Source organism: Semicossyphus pulcher, unplaced genomic scaffold (genome assembly GCF_022749685.1).
Source record: "Semicossyphus pulcher isolate SPU_LCO1_2020_fin unplaced genomic scaffold, fSemPul1.0.p SCAF_15, whole genome shotgun sequence".
In the NCBI taxonomy this organism is placed as follows: Eukaryota; Metazoa; Chordata; class Actinopteri; order Labriformes; family Labridae; genus Semicossyphus; species Semicossyphus pulcher.
In genome coordinates, this window is record NW_027211659.1 from 25,105,518 (window position 1) to 25,112,405 (window position 6,888).

Below are 6,888 nucleotides of genomic sequence, written 5' to 3' on the forward strand. Positions count from 1 at the left end.
TAGGGCTCTAATATCTAGCAGGCTGAACTACAGTACTTTTCCTATATAGAAAATGAATCAAATCAGATGGAGCAGATTTTTAAAATCACATGCACTGGGTTAATCGTGGTTTACTTAATTTTTTGTCTGTCAAATCAGCACCCGATCAGTCAGGTAGTTTTCACTTTTATTAACGCAAAACAATGAATTATACATTTAAGATTCAACATCGGCTCAGTATACGTTTAAAGGTGCATTGTTTCTTGTTTCAGTATTATCTATTCTTAATTCATCCCTCAAATGCGAAACAAAAAGATGACACATGAATTTCTCAGTGCATCTGCCCGTTGAACATATTGTGTCCTGCTCCCTTGTCTTACATTCTCAACTTACCACGTCTCTGTGGTCCTTGTTGGTGAAGTCAAAAGCTGGCAGGATGGACTTGAACTTGTTGAGAATCTAGTTGTGCCTCGTCATGTCGGTGGCCAGAATGCATCTGCAGTTACAGCAGAATAAATCATATATGATCGGCTGCTCGGCTAACCCTAATGAGAAAATGTGCATGCTAACAGAAATGGAAAGATAATCTCACTTGATGATCCCTTCTCGAATCCGTTTGTACTGATCCATAGAGACATTTCTGAAGATGTTGCTCTCTGTCTACAAAACAGGAACATGTTCATTGCGTAGTTGAGAGGTTTAATCTTATTACCTTAGCCCTGGTTCTTATGCGGGTTCAGTTCAAATCCCTAAACTAAAATGTATGTTTAATGGCAGCGTGAACAGAAAGCTTTGCACAGACAGCGAGTTGTCTTCCTTACCTTCTCCAGTATCTCGAAAGCTACAGCACAGTGGTGGTTCTCCAGTGGAGAGATGTCGTTGTAGCGCAGCGCGAGTTCAGTCCGAGCATTGATCTGAAAGAGGGTCAGATACTTGTTAGACTTTCTGATTGGGATCAAAATGAGTTGATGTTGAAGTAGTTCTGTATGCATTGATGCTCCATCCTCAGCAGATAACTACACAAACTGAACAGAAATGAGAAGGTGACATTCACACAACTGGAGGGAACAGGGAAGGCTGTCTAAAAAGCACACAGAGGGAATGTATCTATACCTGATAGGCGTTGTTGTATCCTGTGTGGTCAAGGTCATGGCTGACTGCAGAGGTCAGCATGATCAGCAGGTCGGTGTTGTCCATCTTACTCCTCAGGTCAGTGAGCCAGATCAAACCATACACCTCAGAGAGAAAGAAACAGACACATGCCGAACAGGGACCCGAGGTATTCTCTTGCAAATCATTTGGAGAAAGCAGGCGACCATCTACGGAAAGATTAAAGTCCTCCAACCATTACATCCATCATATGAGTTGATTGTACCGATCCTCCTATACAACCCACAGGAGCACTTCCTGAATGAGCCCCTCTGGTTAGGATTATGTAACAAAACTTCTTGTTTAGGTTCAGAAAAAAATGGTTTCTGTTCAATAAAGTACACAAAAGTCCTTACATGAGTTACATTCTGTATGTGACATTAGTGCATACGTGAAGCTGGGATACTAATTTAATAGAAGTCATCGTTGACTTTTGTTATCACACAGTATTCAAACTCTGCTCCCCAAAGGCAGTCCTTTGTTTGTAGGGCCCATCCATCAACACGTTTTTTTCTCGTCTTATTCTACTTCACCTGACTTGGGACTTTGCTCATTTCTGTAATGTTAAGGTTCTTAATAATCTGTTTCCAAACCTTCCTATACAGAAGTTTTCTTTAAAGAAGAAAGTCTCCTTTTTTTTTTTTTTTTTTACTTCAGGCTGTGCATGAGCCGTGAACAAAACTACAACCACAACACATCCTAACTGACATTTCCGGCTCTTTAGCTGCTAAATGCTGTAATATGTTCAACAGACAGATGCTTCTTTTGTCCCAAAGCTGTTTGTTTTGTACTTTAGCCAACCCTTTTACATAACAAAGAGTCATGTGTTTTAATGATATGAAACTCTCACTCTCTCTCTCTGATGGAGAGCTTGGCATGTGGAGCTTGTCCACGTCTTTTGGCACCACCACCACATCAGCACCAAACCGAAAGCAGTATGATGATGCGAGGAGAAGAGGGGGGAAAGCTTGTCCCCATAACTTTATTTCACTGTGTCACTAAACGATATTTCCTCAGGAGGAGGAGCGATGCTGTGCGTCCCTGTGTGAGTGACAAGCTGAGGGGTGCGTGTTGTGAACTGGCCTTTGTATGCCCATCTCACCAGTGCGCCCTTTGAATAGCAGGAACAGCACTGGAAGAACAGCATTGTGAACTAAACTGCTTTCTTGAAGCTCCTTTTTACTCCACGTGCGGCTGTCAGCAAAATCTGATCCATATTTAATATATTGATCTTCATTTTTAACTTTTAACTTTACTTAACTGACAACTGTGCGTTGAGAGCTGGCATCATGATGTCACTGGTCGCTGCTGATTCCAGAAATATGACATCATTACTTACGTACAAGGAAGGAACACATGACGATAATATGATGTCACTGATCTTTCGAACCGAGGTTATATGTAGATTCTCTCTCTCTCCTCCCAAGGTAGATTCAACTTTCCTCTCTCTCTCTCTTTCAGGTTTATCTGTGCAGAAACGCGACCAGCTGAGGATCTGTATCCGCTTTATTATCAGGTTTTATGAGGAGGAGCGATGCTGTGCGTCCCTGTGTGAGTGACAAGCAGAGGAGTGCGTGTTGTGAACTGGCCGCTTTGTGCCCATCTCACCAATGGGCCCCTTGAATAGCAGGAACAGCACTGGAAGAACAGCATTGTGAACGAACTCCGAACCCTTTGTTTTTCTACCGATTCCACAACGTTCCATCATAGATAAAAGGACGAATTACGTGGTGGCACATGCGCAGCTGATCCGCGCTGTTGGTCAGTGGCGTCATTCTGACGTCATGATTCTTTAAAAAACCTTTTATCTCTCTCGCTCTCCTTCTCTCTTTCAGGTTCATCTGTGCAGAAACGCGACCAGCTGAGGATCTGGAGCAGCTTCATTATCAAGTTTAAGGTTCGGAGTTTCAAAACTAGGGTGGGGTGGGTTTGTCTCTCTCTCTCCTTCTCTCTTTCAGGTTCATCTGTGCAGAAACGCGACCAGCTGAGGATCTGGAGCAGCTTTATTATCAGGTTTAAGGTTCGGAGTTTCAAGGCTAGTGTGGGGTGGGTTTATCTCTCTCTTTCTCTCTTTCAGGTTCATCTGTGCAGAAACGCGACCAGCTGAGGATCTGGAGCAGCTTTATTATCAGGTTTAGAGTTCGGAGTTTCAGAGCTGGGGGGGGGGACGGGTTTATTTCTCTCTCTCTCTCTCTCTTTCTCTCTTTCAGGTTCATCTGTGCAGAAACGCGACCAGCTGAGGATCTGGAGCAGCTTCATTATCAGGTTTAAAGTTCGGAGTTTCAGAGCTAGGGTGGGGACGGGTTTATCTCTCTCTCTCTTTCTCTCTTTCAGGTTAATCTGTGCAGAAACGCGACCAGCTGAGGATCTGTATCCGCTTTATTATCAGGTTTTATGAGGAGGAGCGATGCTGTGCGTCCCTGTGTGAGTGACAAGCAGAGGAGTGCGTGTTGTGAACTGGCCGCTATATGCCCATCTCACCAATGCGCCCCTTGAATAGCAGGAACAGCACTGGAAGAACAGCATTGTGAACGAACTCCGAACCCTTTGTTTTTCTACCGATTCCACAACGTTCCATCATAGATAAAAGGACGAATTACGTGGTGGCACATGCGCAGCTGATCCGCGCTGTTGGTCAGTGGCGTCATTCTGACGTCATGATTCTTTAAAAAACCTTTTATCTCTCTCTCTCTCCTTCTCTCTTTCAGGTTCATCTGTGCAGAAACGCGACCAGCTGAGGATCTGGAGCAGCTTCATTATGAGGTTTAAGGTTCGGAGTTTCAAAGCTAGGGTGGGGTGGGTTTGTCTCTCTCTCTCCTTCCCTCTTTCAGGTTCATCTGTGCAGAAACGCGACCAGCTGAGGATCTGGAGCAGCTTCATTATCAGGTTTAAGGTTCGGAGTTTCAGAGCTTGTGTGGGGCGGGTTTATCCCTCTCTCTCTCTTTCTCTCTTTCAGGTTCATCTGTGCAGAAACGCGACCAGCTGAGGATCTGGAGCAGCTTCATTATCAGGTTAAAGGTTCGGAGTTTCAGAGCTAGGTGGGTACGGGTTTATCTCTCTCTCTCTCTTTCTCTCTTTCAGGTTCATCTGTGCAGAAACGCGACCAGCTGAAGATCCGGAGCAGCTTTATTATCAGGTTTAAGGTTCGGAGTTTCAGAGCTAGGGTGGGGACGGGTTTATCTCTCTCTCTCTTTCTCTCTTTCAGGTTCATCTGTGCAGAAACGCGACCAGCTGAGGATCTGGAGCAGCTTTATTATCAGGTTTAAGGTTCGGAGTTTCAGAGCTAGTGTGGGGCGGGTTTATCCCTCTCTCTCTCTTTCTCTCTTTCAGGTTCATCTGTGCAGAAACGCGACCAGCTGAGGATCTGGAGCAGCTTCATTATCAGGTTTAAGGTTCGGAGTTTCAGAGCTAGGGTGGGGCGGGTTTATCTCTCTCTCTCTCTTTCTCTCTTTCAGGTTCATCTGTGCAGAAACGCGACCAGCTGAGGATCTGGAGCAGCTTTATTATCAGGTTTAAAGTTTGGAGTTTCAGAGCTAGTGTGGGGCGGGTTTATCCCTCTCTCTCTCTTTCTCTCTTTCAGGTTCATCTGTGCAGGAACGCGACCAGCTGAGGATCTGGAGCAGCTTCATTATCAGGTTTAAGGTTCGGAGTTTCAGAGCTTGTGTGGGGCGGGTTTATCTCTCTCTCTCTCTTTCTCTCTTTCAGGTTCATCTGTGCAGAAACGCGACCAGCTGAGGATCTGGAGCAGCTTTATTATCAGGTTTAAGGTTCGGAGTTTCAGAGCTACTGTGGGGCGGGTTTATCCCTCTCTCTCTCTTTCTCTCTTTCAGGTTCATCTGTGCAGGACCGCGACCAGCTGAGGATCTGGAGCAGCTTCATTATCAGGTTTAAGGTTCGGATTTTCAGAGCTTGTGTGGGGCGGGTTTATCCCTCTCTCTCTCTTTCTCTCTTTCAGGTTCATCTGTGCAGAAACGCGACCAGCTGAGGATCTGGAGCAGCTTCATTATCAGGTTTAAGGTTCGGAGTTTCAGAGCTAGGTGGGTACGGGTTTATCTCTCTCTCTCTCTTTCTCTCTTTCAGGTTCATCTGTGCAGAAACGCGACCAGCTGAGGATCCGGAGCAGCTTTATTATCAGGTTTAAGGTTCGGAGTTTCAGAGCTAGGGTGGGGATGGGTTTATCTCTCTCTCTCTTTCTCTCTTTCAGGTTCATCTGTGCAGAAACGCGACCAGCTGAGGATCTGGAGCAGCTTTATTATCAGGTTTAAGGTTCAGAGTTTCAGAGCTAGGGTGGGGCGCGTTTATCTCTCTCTTTCTCTCTTTCAGGTTCATCTGTGCAGAAACGCGACCAGCTGAGGATCTGGAGCAGCTTCATTATCAGGTTTAAGGTTCGGAGTTTCAGAGCTAGTGTGGGACGGGTTTATCCCTCTCTCTCTCTTTCTCTCTTTCAGGTTCATCTGTGCAGAAACGCGACCAGCTGAGGATCCGGAGCAGCTTTCTTATCAGGTTTAAGGTTCGGAGTTTCAGAGCTAGGGTGGGGACGGGTTTATCTCTCTCTCTCTTTCTCTCTTTCAGGTTAATCTGTGCAGAAACGCGACCAGCTGAGGATCTGGAGCAGCTTTATTATCAGGTTTAAGGTTCGGAGTTTCAGAGCTAGGGTGGGGACGGGTTTATCTCTCTCTCTCTTTCTCTCTTTCAGGTAGAGTGTATAGTTGGATGGATGAATGGATCCATCCATCCATCCATCCATAATTGATGTATGTATAGATGGATGGATGCATAGTTTGATGGATGGATGGATGGATATATAGATGCATGGATGCACAGATGGATGGATGTATGGGTGGATGCATGAATAGACGGACAGAAAGACAGGTAGATAAGACAGATAAAATACATAGACCTCTCCACAGTCTGGGTCGGTGCTGGAACGCGACCAGCTGAGGATCTGGAGCAGCTTTATTATCAGGTTTAAGGTTCTGAGTTTCAGAGCTAGGGCGGGGTGGGGTGGGTTTATCTCTCTCTCTGTTTCTCTATTTCAGGTAGAGTGTATAGTTGGATGGATGAATGGATCCATCCATCCATCCATCCATCAATCAATCCAACCATAGACAGGCCTCTCCACAGTCTGGGCCACTGCACCATGCTGGTCAGACCGCTGAGCCAGGGCACCATAAAGGTTCAAAGCCACTGAGCCCTGGCGCCAGAGGGAATCGGTAAGGGAAGGCTGGGACGATTGGCCTACTCACCATGCAGGAAGTGGCCAGGACGGTGGATGCATGTATGGTTGGATGGATGGATGGATGGATGGATGAATTGATCATCCATCCATCCATAATTGATGTATGTATAGTTGGATAGATGGATGGATGGATGGATGAATTGATCATCCATCCATCCATAATTGATGTATGGATAGATGGATGGATGCATAGTTGGATGGATGGATGGATGGATGGATATATAGATGCATGGATGCATAGATGGATGGATGTATGGGTGGATGCATGAATAGACAGACAGAAAGACAGGTAGATAAGACAGATAAAATACATAGACCTCTCCACAGTCTGGGTCGGTGCTGGAACGCGACCAGCTGAGGATCTGTATCCGCTTTATTATCAGGTTTAATGTTCGGAGTTTCAGAGCTAGGGCGGGGTGGGGTGGGTTTATCTCTCTCTCTGTTTCTCTATTTCAGGTAGAGTGTATAGTTGGATGGATGAATGGATCCATCCATCCATCCATCCATCAATCCAACCATAG

The 6,888-nt window shown here is 45.6% G+C and overlaps 1 pseudogene; it reads right to left on the minus strand.

Moving 5' to 3' along the window:
* Positions 1 to 363: 363 nt before the first annotated feature.
* On the minus strand, positions 364 to 2,903 carry LOC138592036 (high affinity cGMP-specific 3',5'-cyclic phosphodiesterase 9A-like; annotated as a pseudogene).
* Positions 2,904 to 6,888: the final 3,985 nt, after the last annotated feature.